Source organism: Juglans regia, chromosome 3 (genome assembly GCF_001411555.2).
Source record: "Juglans regia cultivar Chandler chromosome 3, Walnut 2.0, whole genome shotgun sequence".
In the NCBI taxonomy this organism is placed as follows: Eukaryota; Viridiplantae; Streptophyta; class Magnoliopsida; order Fagales; family Juglandaceae; genus Juglans; species Juglans regia.
The window spans coordinates 28,452,182-28,468,085 of NC_049903.1; the positions used below are offsets into that span (position 1 = coordinate 28,452,182).

Genomic DNA, 15,904 nt, shown 5'->3' on the forward strand with positions numbered 1-15,904 from the left:
TAAAGATCTTGTGATCTATATTTTGATACCATATATATTCCCAATGCAATATATATGAAGCAGGGCAGAAGAAGATGGCATTTAAATGTCTCACAGAGAAGGTATATGCCCTCGTTCTGTTTTCAACCCAGTACATTTCTGAATTCTGCTTATCATTTAGAATTTTTGGTTTTAATTAATTAGGGGATCAATTGAAGTGTGTGTTGGTGTGATTGCACATATAGAATTTTTGGTTTTAATTCAGCTCTTTGATCATATTTTTATTTGAAATGGACAAAAGAAAAAAAAAAAAAAGGCAACAAAAAGGCCTTAGTTGGGAACTAGGTATGATAAATTATGACCCTTCACACCAATTAGATACACTTTTGCACTGAGATTAGAGATGGATATGCACGTCACTGGCATTTCTATTTTGAATTTCATATCCATTTCCAACATGTCTGCATGTTTTCATCTATCCTAACCTTCAGTGTTTTTCTCTCTCAGTCTCTCACTCACAGCCTTTCTTATGTGCTGTAGGAACAACGATTCTAATTATGCAAGTTAAGAAAGTTTGGCTTTGTCCCTACATGAATGACTATATAGAAGTATCATACAAGCTTTCTTGCCCTCTTTCTCATTTCCTTTCCATCCGAAAATGGATGTCATTCAAAAGTCCCTTTAGCCCATCATATCAATTGGTGAGAATAATATAGCACCTGATCCTTGGAAGAAGGAAATAATACAGAAAAGAGCTCCAATGAGGAAGTCCTTGATGCCTGTAAGACGGAATAATAGAAAGAAGATATCTTTGAGAGAAGAGTCCACCTAATAGCAACGAAATAGATGGTAGACTCCTGCACTCGATTGAAATTTGAGCATATTGCTTTCTCATTTATAAAAGTGTGCGACTGTAAGTAATCTTTTCTAGCATTATGAAAGAGACTCCGAGTCCTGACTTAATTAAGCATTATTAAAGAGACTCTGTAGTTCATACCTTTACTGTTGAAGTCGAGTTTCAAGCATGCTAACAATTTTGGCATCCTCCCATGATAAAAGAAAACAGAGATCCCTGTGTAGTTAATTTTGCGACTGCATAAATCGTTTATATCAACAATAGGAATACAATGTCAGACTACTTGAGATCATTGAAAATAGGAATCTTGATTGGGACACTGCAGTAAGCGGCTAATTTGCATTAATATTTACAATGGGGGTGGCTGTTTCCTGCTTTCATTGACTGTACAATTATCATTATGAATCAGCGATGATGCTGCGAAACGTTTGTGCTGCTTGACTAGTCAATGGAGGAAGCTTGACATCATCTGATACTCTTTTAACTGTCATAATCCATAGTTTGACAGTGCTGTCCATATTACAAAGTTTTGCTTGTCAAGCCACTTAGCTAGATGCCATAAAAGAGTGGTCGAAATTATGTCTAATACATTATGCAGGCTTAAGAAATTATGCAGGCTTAAAAAATTATGCAGGCTTAACAAGTTCTTAAGCCTTAGTCAATCCTCTGAAATCGTTAAATTTACAGGAAGCGTGTGAATTTATCTATAACCAACATATTTCTCAAGCTCCAACACTGGAGCTATTATTTTCATAATGAGATTGAAATTGGTTATTTTTGACATCTCTCTAGGCATCTAACGGTTTTAGGGACGAGGGCCATAAAAGTGGCTATAAGACTTTTTTCAACTTGGCATAGGAATAATTATCTTGAAATACCATTATGATATCATCTTTGATCACATTCCATCAAGCTTGAAAGAAACTCTATGGTAAACCCATCTGGACTTGGTGCCTTGTCACTAGTCATACTTCTGGCCACTCGACAAACCTCGACCTCTTCTAAAGGCCTCTTAAGCCACATTACTTGGTATTGATCAATAGTCACAAGTACTAATTTTTCCAGGCTTGGTTTCCATGTGATCTGCTCATAATAATGCACACATAATCCTTAATCTCAAAGTGCTTTGAGGAAATAAGATCATGAGCATCTAAATAGCGTTGTTTCTCCTATGCAAAGGTTCATAATGATTGTGTTTTTGTAATCCTTGTTTGCTTTGTTTTGGGAGATGTTATGCTGCCATTGAGTGTTGGGCTTTCTTTCACATGAGTTTTTTGTAGGACTTGCTCAACCACAAGATCACCCCGAATATTTATGTTTTCAACAGTCTCATGAATGTGAATGCTCATGATTTGAGCTACATATTGGATGTATACAAGAATATGCAGGTATTGCCCTCTCTCTCTCTCTCTCTCTCTCTCTCTCATTCTCTACAAAAACATGAAGATTGCTCCTTTGGTGGGTTCTAGTTACCTTATATACTTGGATTTTCTATGAATAATCGTCTGACCAATCGAAGTGAATGATCCCAAGTCAATTCCACAAAGCTCTAGGCTTTTAACGTTTTCTGCTGCCATGTTTTGATTGAAGTACATGATAGTGGAACTCTTAATGGTTAGCATGCTTACTGTGCTGCATCCTTTATACTTTTCCTTCAATCTTCATTTTTATTAATTTAACTGATAATTTTAAGTTTCAAGCTTGTATCATTGCTATTTCTTTTCTTTTTTTTTTCAGGGTAAAAACATGAATAAAATATGCATTAATTAGCAAGCCGGTATATCTCCTTTGTTACTTAATACTACCTCCTTTGTTTTTTATGCAACCAGAATCTTGGTGTCAGGGCGGATATGGCATCTTATAATATCCTTTTGAAGGCATGCTGTCTTGCTGGCAGAGTTGATTTGGCCCAAGACATTAAGAAGGAAGTGCAGCATTTGGAATCAACAGGAGCACTAAAGTTGGATGTTTTCACTTACAGCACTATTGTAAAGGTAACTCAATGTATATGAACGTTAATTTTAATTTCCATCTTGTTGTTTTGGGTGGTTCATAGATCTTCTTTTCCCTTTTTCTTGCGGAAGTGTAGACTAGTTATTTGAGACTCTTGTGCTACTTTTTTCATATCTACATGACCTGTGCATCACTTTCCACAGGTCTTTGCAGATGCAAAATTGTGGCATATGGGCACTACACATCAAAGATGATATGTTGTCAGCTGGTGTGGCTCCTAACACTGTTGCATGGTCATTATTGACCAGCGTCTGCGCCAATGCAGGTCTTGTAGAGCAGGCAATTCAATTGTTTGAAGAGATGCTGCTGGCTGGCTGTGAACCCAACACACAGTGTTGCAACATTCTTTTACATGCTTGTGTTGAGGCTTGCCAATATGACAGGGCCTTCCGTCTTTTCCAGTCTTGGAAGGGAAGTAGCGTCTCAGAGCCTACTAGTGGAGATTACAAGAGCAATACTACATCTAGCAATTTAAGTGCAGAGCATGCGGAAGAAAATTGTAGTAGTACTGTTGCAAATTGCATATCTAATTCACATCACTTAAACTTTTCTAAGAAGTTTCCCTTTACACCCACTACTGCAACGTACAATATTCTCATGAAGGCTTGTGGTACTGATTACTACCGTGCAAATGCTTTGATGGATGAGATGATAGTAGTAGGTCTCTCCCCTAATCATATAAGCTGGTCAATTTTGATTGATATATGTGGAGGCTTGGGCAATGTAGAAGGTGCTATACAGGTAACGTACAAGATCTTCTTTATCTTTGCTCTTCCTTTTTGCATAATTTTTCTGAATGTGTTTAGCTGAAAATCTTACACTAGAATTAACTGAATACTTACACTAGAATTATTCTTGATGTTGGTGAGAACTAGATCCAAGACTCATTTACGGAAACAACATTATCCTTTCCTTTTTGCTACTGTGGTCTTAGTTCTCTTATAATTACTTTTTCTTCCAGTGCAGATTTTGAGACATATGCTTGGTGCTGGAATTCAGCCAGATGTTGTTGCATATACAACAACGATCAAGGTTAAATCTTTCTTCTGACAGTACTTCGGTTGTAAAATAGTTTTCTTGTCTGGGATTAGTCGGGACTGTCCTGGACGCCCGACACCAATAAAAAAGGAAAGATATCTTGTCATGACCACTAATTAAGATGTTTATGCCTTGTGCCCTTGGTTTAATAGGTTTGCGTGGAAAATAAAAATTTGAAGCTAGCGTTTTCATTATTTGAGGAAATGAAAAACTTTCAGATACGTCCAAATTTGGTAAGTGCTTAGAGTTAATCTGCTTGGATTCTGTATGCGTCAGTGTGAATTTTATGGTATAATATTGGAAGATGAGGGAAGATATTGTACATGAAAATGATTCTGCATGGTTTTTGTAGATGGCAGTTTCGCACTGCATTCTGAGTACAATTTTGTGTATACTCGCTGTGAAAGGCTTTCTGAAAACTGTGACAACATTGCCTGTCTATATATCAAGATATGCGGAAGGCAGGGTATGTTAGTGTAAAGGGATTTTACCGATATTTCATAAATTTTCCAAGCAACTATGAATATTTCTTTTATCATTTATCTGTCAGTTAATTACATTGCATGATTAGTACTGTCAAGTGTTGAACAATATCGATTCTCTGGGTGGGTCCACACTGGCAACGAAGCTTATCTAACTGATCACTAATATTCATGAATGCCACTTTATGCCATTCATCAGGTATATTATCTTAAGAGTATGTTTGATTTGTAGAAGTTTGGAAGGTTTTGATGAATAATGAAGAAATAGAGTTGAGATGAAAGTTTTATTGGATTTTCTGTCAACCCCACCTTTAAAATATTTTTACATAATGAATTTGTGTAATATTTAAAATTTAATTTATTTACATTAAAAAAAAAAACTGTAGATGAATTTCTCCTCACACTAGCTATAGATTGTAGTTTAGATTGATTGCTATCACGCTTGTTTGTACTCTTTGAGAATTAGATTATCTGTTTTCTCATGATTTTTCTCAAACGATTTTTCAATGCGTATCAACAGCTTGAAGCTTGGATTGTCGTTCTTGCAGTCCTGCGAATGTTCAAAGAGAACTACCATACTCATGGTATGAATGAATCTCTTCCATGTACATCTGCATTGATCCAGAGTCACATATATGTCGTCCCGCACTGAGCAAATGGATCTAAAACCCAAATTCAATATGTACAACTTCATTTTGATGACTTAATGGTTTATCATTGCAGGGCATTCAGTAAAAGATGACATCTTGATCATCTTAGGAGTCAGTAAAGAAGATACAAGCGCAGAAAGGCACAATTTAGAGGTGAAAAATGCGATTATTAAACTTCTGAGGGATGAATTGGGGCTTAAGGTTCTTTCTGCAGGACCTAGATTTAAACCTAGAAGAATTGATAGGAAGAAATAGTTTCTTGGTCTTACATTTCTTGGTGTTGTTTCAAGAAAATGTTATTTTGTAAGCATTCCAAATCACCCTATAAACCTGAAATACTCACTGTTTAAGGTTGGAAGCGGCTCAAACAGAATGGGGTGGGTGTGTATGTATGAGTTAAGTGTGCAAATAGAAAGTAGAAGTGAATTTAAGTAAAATTTGATAGAGAATATCTTTGATATCAGCAGATTCATCATTTCTTCTTCATGAGCTACAGGCTTTCAGAATATCTTTGATATCCGGATCATCCCCAGTTTCTTTGTCCTACTCAAAAAGAAATAAACAAAGTTTACATCTAGTTAGAGTAGTACCTAGGATAAGAGCTCAGAACTTTAAAGCCTTGAGTGGAGTGTTTCGATGCTCCTCTCCGATCTTAATTGTATAAGAAAATATATTTAGATAATGTTAAAGAAAGTGTAAAAATATACAGGTTGATTTGTCTGTGCGTTCGGAAAAAAAGGGAAACCATTGATCAATAACAAATATATGGCAAACAATGGTCATATTGATGATTAACCGTGTTCTGGGCATGGGGACAAAAGAGAAAGGGGACAGGCTATAATTCCACCTTGCTCCCCGAGAAACAACAAACTTCCACTTGTTAATTTTAAAAACAGGAAAACAACCATCACTAAGAAAAAATTATTTTCTACCCATGCAGCAGACAACTCATATTGGACAAGCTTAGCCAAAATAGATAAAGATCATTAAACCATCTATCTTATTGAAGGCAAGCCTTATAATCTATACACTTGTATACTTTTTTTTTTTTTCAATTTATCCACTAGTGTAGAGTCAACTGTTGCCAGATTTCTTTGGTGGCTTCCTCGGGATCTTGTTTAAGCCACCAAGGGGATTTAGTTGTGATGGATCTAGGTTCTGTTGATAATACCATTAAGTCAAGTCAGAATGCAGGTTTTGTTGATACTTGCTAGGAGTTCAAGAAAAGTACATAGCTGGAAACTTTGATCTCATCATGAAAAAGAAAAATGGACACAATAGTTGCAACAATATGTTTCGCATACCAGCCACCTCTAGTCACGGTGTCCTTTTCAAATGAAAGCTTCCAATCTTGTCGAAAATCATCCATTTATAACTGTATTATCTTCAGACTTGACTGCATTCTCACTGAAACAACTAAACTAAGAATTCCTAGATGTAATCACAAAGTGATAATTTTCACAAACACCTTATGTAAGCCAGAAGTACTAGTAGAGTTACCAAAAAGGGAGTGGATGTAGTTGAAACCCCTGAGACAAATTGTAAAGCCTCATACGACGAGTGGGTCGGGTCGGCATAAACTTCTGAAATAAAACTCAAGTTTTATTAGCAGGCTGCAAAATTAAGACACATTATAATTTTTTCGGTTGGGAAGTATAGACTCCACAGCATAAAATTGAACATATCTCTTTTTCATTCTTTTACACCCTTGCTTTGATGAGTAGTAAGGTCTTTCCACAATGCAGGCTGCTTTGTAACAACATGAATGACATCATCATTGCTGCCATCACCAAACCTTCACCATCTCATCCTTATCATTATCACATTACTGCATTATCATCATCATCAATTGGCAACAGAAACAATGGTTCCATATCCACACAGACTACTTTATTATAGAGTACTTGAAATTTCAAGATACAAACACTGTAAGAACTTAAACATAAACATGAAATTTAAAACAGAAAACAAAATGGAACTAGAAGTGCACATGTAATTGACCCAAGAGACACCATCTCATCTTCATGTTTCCATTTTACTCCATTGATAGTAAAACCAAAGTAAAACTTTATGTACCACTACTGATATAATAGAATTCACATGGTATACAAATTCTTCAAAAACAAACCTCCTTTGAATTTTGTTTATTCAGTAAATGCTCTTGCCTGCATAAAATTACTGCTGCCAATTACTTCAAAAATTTATGTTATTTTCTTAATAAAAAATTGGGGCAAAGGGTGAGAAATGATTTCAGTGAAGCATAACATTGTTAGTCACATATTTACCCTTAAAAAACATGTGAAGAGTGCCATTGGTTTCCTCATGAAACTTGCATACATATTTACAATTACCCTTATTCCAAGGATGGCATGTTGACACCCAACAAATACACGAGCAACTTATTATTGTATACTTAATTCATCTATTAAGTTTTACTGAAACAAGTATGAATAGTTCAATTAATCATCAGTACATACCTAATCAACACTACCAGGTCCAATTACAACCAAAGCCACACCTGATGCATCCATTATATCCTGTCAACATATCATGTATATCAGTACTATGTTGACATAAGCACTTTCCACTTATCGTTTTAAACCACAAAAATTAAGGGGGAAGATGCCCATAAGTTATTAAGTCTTACATGACGATCTCGAGCAATATCCCAGAACAAGTGATGACAGTCATGGCAGTTTGGAGCTGTTTGGTATGTAGTTTTATATATTGACAAGGTTTGATTTCCTGTAGTTAATGTGAGGTAGCATCAAAAAATCTGTAGGCCAATCTGTATGGCTGTTTTTTTGCATTATGTTAATTAATGTTATGTACTTAGATATAAATTACGCTGCTATGTACATCCTAAGGTTATATTGAGTAAACTGAAGGTCAATTTGGTTGCTTATTTGTTTAAAAAATATGTATGGAAAACAGATAATGAAAATTGAGATATGATAACCATGTCTTTCCCATCATGCTTCCTTATCATTGTTATGCAATAATTTGCATAGGAGGGGATGGGTACACAGATTAGAGACGGGGCTGGAAATTTCATTTTTTTTATTGATGTCTTGTGAAAATAATTTCCACTTGATTAATTTGTGTGAACATAATATTCATGTCTTGTAACATAAACCTGATTATTTATGTATATCATGAGGACATCAGACATCTTATAATTTTAATTTATAAAGATCTTCACAATGATTTCCAGATTGCAATGGCTACAGATTTTATTCACGAGCCTTTGCAATCGTTAGTCCAAATCTAGAAATCCTTTATATGTAATAACTTTCAACATGTGTTTTTGATATGTTAGGAAGTTAAGAGGAACACATAACAACACCATAGATGCACATTAGGTACAACAGTATATATCAGCTTATTGAGATTTTGGCATAATAGGGGGGACTATGGGGTTCCTTTTCATATAGATGGATGATGACAGTGTGAAAGGAATATATTGAGAAAATGATTCGACTTTGCATGATGTTTCTCAATCAAAGTTACAGCAAGGCTATTGCTGTGTTTATTAGATTTTTTCTTTTTGCTCTCTGGCCAAGAAAGTCTCACAATATGGTTAAATGTACTGTGAGAGTGAACACTGCTTTGGGAATGTTTTTTTGGGTATTGGAATACTAAACAACAGCTGAGATGTTTACAAAATCTATGGAAGAAAATGGGAGATTCTTAAGTGCAATTGTACTATTGGCTAGTGAGTGACCCAAACTGTAGGTCTGTCCAAAGTATATATATATATATATATATATATATATATATATGTGTGTGTGTGTGTATATAAACTCTAGGCTATTTTAGCATACATAAGTTTACCTTCTGCTTTCTGCCTTGTTTTGTACTTCCAGTGATTTTATAAACACTCTTGTAATGCAGGTGGGTGATTGGAGTTAATATGCCAGATTTATGGGTATTGTTGGGCTGAAATGCTAGGACATTTTGTTGGAGGGCACTTCATAAGATATTCCACCCACTCCTTCCAGTACTATTGTGTTATTGTTGCTGCTTTGGTTCACCTGAAAGGGCATGAACCAGTTCATTGAGTACCTGGTGAGTCTATATATTGGTTAGGGTTTAATGTGTAAGAAATCAGCCTCTTCTCTCCTTCTACATGTGAAATTACATGTCTGCACCAGTGTATATATAGTGTGTTGTAGTTAAAATACATGTACACTTTGTGGGGATGGATCCTAAGAGAAATGATAGTTGCAGTTGTGAGTGCGCAAGTGCCATGCAATCACTTTGACAAAAGTGAACAAATATGGGACTCACATGAAAAGAAATTAATTTTTTAATGGTGGACCCCACTTTTTTTCAAAGCGACTGTACAACGCTTGCACACTCCATGATTGTATGTAGCATTACTTTGGATCCTAATTAGTAGGCTGGGCAGTTGTTGCAAGGCCAAAATATGTACCCACTTCCCTTCAATTATTGTATGTACTATGTCACTGGTTTTACACTTTGATGAATAAATGAGCAGTCAAATTAGCCTTCTGATGTTTGGGTAGCAACAGGTACATTTTGAGATGGATCCTATGCACAAGGGATTCAGAATGAGTTTGCATGGCTAGATTTAATATATGAGATTGCAATTTTCATTCCAGTTATGAGATATAAATTGCATGATGATGATCAGAGCAGATATTTTATAGTGAATGCATTAACAAGGGAGTCAAGGTGGTATATGCAAATAGTGATTATATATACAACTTGTTTATTTATGAAAAGAACTTATTTGTATACAGAATTTATTTAAACTACAGATAAGTTTGGCTTCTTCATTAGTAATTTTTTTGGGAAACAATTACTTATATTTTGGAAAAAGTAATCAGTTAATGAGATCTTGATGATCCAGTCTCAACTCCACTAAGTAGGACTGATATAGAACCTATCCGTATTGATGCACCAGAAGGCATGGATACAGGGAATCACGGTTGAAAGTCCACATATTCTATTGAGGATGAGGAGGTTGCATCTGGTTCAAAAGATACTTTTGGTGATGGGGAAGATTCAGATGAGGAAGATTTCTCCACAGAAGAAGATTCAGTGTTAGGATAGACCACATATTGTGAATGGATGGAAGGTAAACACCATATTCTTTTCTTCTAGTCTTTTGTGGCCATTACCATAAACTATATTGCAACATTCACTAAGTTGTAAATGCTCTACTTAGTTTTGACAGCCTCATATTTTAATGCCTTAACTTGTACGTATCGGGTTAACTTAATTGGGGTGGTTGTTTATTTAGGTGTAGGCTTTAAGTGGTGTGAGATCCCAAGAGTAATACGTGCAGAAAATATGTATTTAATTTACCACTTCCCTGTTTTTACATCAATAAAATTTGTGTTGATTACAACCAAACACCATAACCATTCACTAACCATATGTTCGATGTGTGTGATGTTACTGCAGGTGATGAATTGTCCTTGAAGGTTACACGACAGCGTGCTGTTGTAGCTAGAACAGGGCTGGTGGAAATAAACAATTACAGTATAATATTGTGCATGTGCTGTACAATAATAATAAATCACCCTGAAAAAAATGCATGGCATATAGTTCTTCTCATAGTGTTTATAATTATGAGAAGAACTTCACTCGCAATGTCTACAGAAAACTGCCTTTTGGGAGCTGCATCTGAAGACTATCACAGCTTAAAGAGCATGTTTATTATGTTTGGTCATGCATGAAGATAAGATGATTTGGTAACTGATAGTGTGTAGATACCTTTCGTAATGTGGAAAAGGTAGCAAGTTGGACAAAATGCAATCGACAGCCACCCTTATCATGGCTGTTTGGTGCAAAAAATTCCAATCTTCGCTGCCCAGACCCATGCATATGCAATCTGTAGGTAGCTTATTAATGCTACTTCCAGTGCCATACACATCAACAGAACTGCATATGGGTAACCTGTCTAAAATTAATTCCAAGCCAGTTATCCCAACAAGGCAAATTGGTTAATAAACAATATTGGAAGAATAAGAAGCCAGGTTAACAATAAAACACTTGTTATTATATTATATGAGTTGTGGAACTGCTAGAGATAAGTTCTCCATATATCAAACAGCCTAGACTTGAACTGCAATAGCCTTGACACTTGGGCAACCACCATAATAGTTGCAATGCATTGAACTTTCCCATTTAGTGAGACACTATGCAATTTAATTGAAGGTAGATTTTTATATGTAATGACTATATTAGATGCAAGGGGACAAGTGATCTATTAAATTATAACTAAATGCCTCCACTGAGAAAAGTGTAATTCAAGGCACACTACTATTTCCCCAATGTAAAAGGTAAAAATGACAGCCTTATTGCAACAGAACATGGATAATGTGCTTATTAGATGATCTTTTGCAAATTGCAACTTTTCTTCCCAGTATTCACTATGCAAAGAAGATTCAAATGAGTTGTTATTTTTTAAAAATGTAAAGAGGTTTACTGATCAATGTAACCATGAGATAAATTGGTTCCAGATAATAGGTGCTGATTTTCAGTAGAAAACTATAGACCATGAACAATTTAATGTTAAATAAGCTGATGGTGTATTAATCTTAGTTTAATTTAATTTATACTAAAAAAGTTGAGGTAACACTAAATGATGTACGGGTACAGTTTATAGCAGTGGGATGGGGGGAAACTTTTGGCGCTGGGAAAAGTGGGCAGGAGTTTACCTGCTGAAAGACTCAAGTCTAATTGGTAAATTGGGAAATTATGTAATCAAACTGGTGCTAGCTGCTGACATACAGTACACAAAGTTGGTGCTCAGTACATATACACAGCAAAAAGTTGGGGACTTCGGTTTTGCATGAGATCAGTTCCTCTCGCCTGCTCTGGTGCTGAGGAAAGTTGGAAGCTTTTCATCTCCACATTCTCGACTGCTACTTGGTATAAGGAGAGATTTCCACCATAGTCGAAAAGGTTCAAAGTCTTGAACCCAGTGAAGGTAACAAAATATTCCTTCTTGCTCTCTCCAGGTATTTCTTCCACAATAATTTTTTTTGAGATAAATGCAGTAATTTCCTACTGGTCTGGTAGAAAGTTGCCCTTTTTTTTTTAAGTTCAGTTACCTAGGGTGTGGGAATTATAGAGGCTACCTACGGTGTGGGAAAAACATAATGGAGGGTGTGGACTTGAGTAAAATAAAAACTCTGTAAAGCCAGGGCAGATTTGTTTTTCAATATTGCAAAGCACTACACCCACTACACTTATGATAGAATAGGATCAGTCACCCTTGTGCTGCAACAAAAGGCCAGCCTTTGTAAAATAGATTTGAGTTACATTTTTGTATATTTCAGAGTAAAATATGCTTCCTAGTGACTAGATTATTGTTGCTGGGGAGTATTATAATATCCATGCCTTATCCCAGCATGATTTGATGAATGACAATTATTGGGCAGGTGGTTCTATGCCCAGTAACCTGCCAAAGAGTCATAGGAGACAGTCAAATTGCCTATCACTTGGATTACCAACTGCAGTGGGGTGTCACAAGCAGAAGCATTAGCCCAGGTAAAATTGAACTCGTTAAACTACTTTCCCAAAGTTGGGTTGAGATTATTACACTGCATGGTAGGTAATGATTTATTGTGCCACCAAATTTACAGTGAGGAAATGCACATGTAGGACTTGATGCAGCATGAAATGGGCCATTCTATGTACATACTGTAAATTAATATGCATGGAAGTTGCAATTATGTTTAGTTTCCTGATAATAGGCACTTACATATAAACGAAGGTTAAGGAAAATGGTGGAATACGTGTAGTAACTCATGAAAACTGCTGTTAAATAACCTTGTTCTATTTTTTTCTCTCCGTACGCTTTTTGCTTTTCTTGGTTTTTTCTGTTCTTGCTTCTAGAGTTGGGTCGTCATTGGTGATAGACTCTTGTGGTGATTAACATGTAGTCCAGTTGGGGGTGAAGTTCAGATTGGAGTTTATTGTTATCGTGTTAGTGAGTTTTACAGTTTAAGGAAAATGCTGAGTTTTCTCATTGGTTTTTCAGTTTTTGCTGGTTGAGCCCAGTGTTTGTTAGCCTAGAGTTTTCAGGATTTTTTGAATAGTTGTTTTGTGATGGGGTCGAGTAGGAATGTTGTTATTGATAAAAAATGTTTTGAAATTATGAAGTCGAATGCAAGGTGGTGGAGAATTACCGAGAGCAGTTGTCGCGCGGTGAATCATATCTTCATTGAGCAGGACTCCTTGGGGTGGCTGGCTGGCATGGTAGAGGAAGGTATAGTTTCAGAGGGCTCCTCTGTTTTCATCAGGTCGCGTAGAATAGGCTCTCACGTGTTGGTGATTCAGAGACAACGCAACTGTTATGGGAGTTTCTTCTCCCTAACAGAGTTTGGTCAAGAGAAACGGCGTGGCTTACTAGTGATTCCAGAAGGGAGGAAAGGTGTTGGTTGGAGGAATTTTGGTGAGTTGTTGAAGGAAATTGCTGCAACTGTAACCGCAACCTCCTCTGTTTTGCGAAGAGATAACAGAGGGAACCAAAGGACGCTGTCTCCTCCACTACCACAGGGGCATGAAATTTTTTCTTCGTACAAGGAGGCTCTGTCTGGAGCTCCAAAACCTGCAAAGGGGTTAGGTCCTTTGGTGAAGACGCGGCCCTGTGAAGAGGCAAGTGTACGCAAGCCTTTGTCGGGGCCAAGTTTGGAAACTTTGTTACAGTCGTTGGCAGAGATGGAGAAGCAAGTGGGTGGGTTAATACTTAATATGGGGGTATTAAAATGCTGCGTTGAGGAGGAACTTCAGAGGGAGAAGATTTGCGTGGGGGGCCAGGGAGAAGGCTTCTTTAATGGGCCTGTGTCCGAGTATGGGCTTAAGGGGAAGGGAACCGCTTCTGCTGGGCCTCATTTGCAAGCCATCGATCTGGTTAAGCCCGTAGCCCAGGGCTCGACGCCTGTGTGGAAACGATGCGAAGCCCATAGCGCTAGCCCAGTGTCACCGCTACCGTTGGTGGCGGGTCAGGCATCCTCATCGGTGGAGGCGAGTTCGACGGTGGCGGTGGTGGGCCTGTCGGTGAGTTCTGTGCTGCCTAAGGTGGTGTCGGCAGGTTGCAGAGTGGAGGATCCGATTCTTAGTACTGCCAGAATCCTCACGTCGCTGACTCAAACGTCGGCATCCCTGAAACAGAACCCGACGGTGTCCCTCGCGAAGGTGACTCTAACGTCGGCAGCCACTGATATGCCATCCCATTCCATGGAAGTCCTCGATGAAGTCAACGGCCCTGCGCAAGCTGCGTTGGAACATGGGGAGCTTTCGGAGGGGCCGCCACCCTTCGTGGTGGCACAGACTTTGCCGCCGGTATGTTCTGGCTTTCTTCATGACTCTCTGGTGACGAATAGGCTACCTGTGTTGTCTCATAATAATTCGTTGGACGTAGTTGAACTTTCGGGCCTAGCAGTGGCACAGACAGAGACGTTAGCTCCTTCTGGGTTGTTTTATGTTCCCCTGGCTGCGAAAACAGTAGCCATTGCGTCGGAACAGGTGGTAGAAGAGTCCGATTTTCTCGAAAATACTGATTCTTTGGTTTTGTTTAAGGCTAACAGGGAGGATGAACCTACTCCACTTTATTCCTTTCATCCCAATGTGTCAGACTGGGTTATCCGGAGAGCAATGGACATTAAGCACATGGTAGGTATTTCTTATGGGGATTTTGAAGCTGAATTTATGGCCTTACTTACAGCCGTAGAGGCGGTGAATGCCCAAGCAAAGTCCGATCAATCCTTGGCTTCGGCCAAAAAAAGAGAGAGAGAACTCAAAAGGCTAGATTGGGCAATGAAAGAGGATGGAGGTGAGAAGAGCTCTACTTGGGAGCGTAGTAAGGGGAGGGGGAAGATGGTTGTCCAATGAAGCCAAAAATAATTTCTTGGAATGTGAGGGGGCTGCATGATCCTAACAAGCGGCTCCAAGTTAAAAATTTATTTCGCCAGTGGAAAGGGGACATCATATGTTTACAAGAGACTAAATTGGAAGTTATTACTAGACAAGTAATTCGCAGTTTATGGAGATGACAACATATTGGGTGGTCCTACCTACCATCAAAAGGTGCTTCCGGGGGAGTTTTAATTATGTTTGACACAAGGGTGGTGGAAAGGGTGGAGGAGTGTGTGGGTGATTTCTCGGTGTCATGCTCTTTTGTTAATTTAGAAGACGGCTTTAAGTGGGCTTTTACTGGGGTTTATGGCCCTAATCTTGATTCAGAGAGAAGATTCTTGTGGGAAGAACTGGCGGGAGTCATCAGTTGGTGGGAGCTACCGAGTTGCATAGGGGGTGACTTTAATACTTCTCGCTTTCCAAGCAAGAGGTCGGGATCTTCTCGCATCACTCTAGCCATGAGAGATTTCTCTGATTTTATTTCAGAACAGGAGCTCATGGACATTCCTCTTTCAGGAGGCACTTTTACTTGGTCCAACAACCGTGACTGCCCATCATGGTCGAGGATTGATAGATTTTTGCTAACATCAGATTGGGAGTCTCACTATCCGGATGTGGCTCAAAGAAGATTACCTCGTTTATGTTCTGATCATTTCCCTATCATTTTAGATTGTGGAGGCATCTATGGGGGTAGAAGGTATTTTAAATTTGAACACATGTGGCTTAAAACTGACGGTTTTGTAGACAGGGTCAGACATTGGTGGACTTCCTATAGCTTCCAAGGTTCTCCAAGTTTCATTATGGCTAAAAAGTTAAAAGCGTTGAAACAAGATTTGAAGCAGTGGAACTTCAGCAAAAGCGCTCTCTTTTAGAGGAATTACAGGGCTTGGAAGGTGAGGAGGAGGCCATATCCCTTTCTGATCCTGCCAAAATCCGGAAAAACCAGGTAGTTGCTGATCTTGAAAGGGTTACTTTAATGGAGGAGATTT

At 37.9% G+C, this 15,904-nt stretch overlaps 1 protein-coding gene and 1 pseudogene across 1 annotated transcript in view; both read left to right on the forward strand.

Moving 5' to 3' along the window:
• The window catches only part of LOC108997622 (probable pectate lyase 4), an 89,026-nt gene that overhangs the window by 1,223 nt on the left and 71,899 nt on the right, over nucleotides 1-15,904 (forward strand). The window lies entirely within an intron of this gene.
• On the forward strand, nucleotides 798-5,273 carry LOC109002199 (annotated as a pseudogene).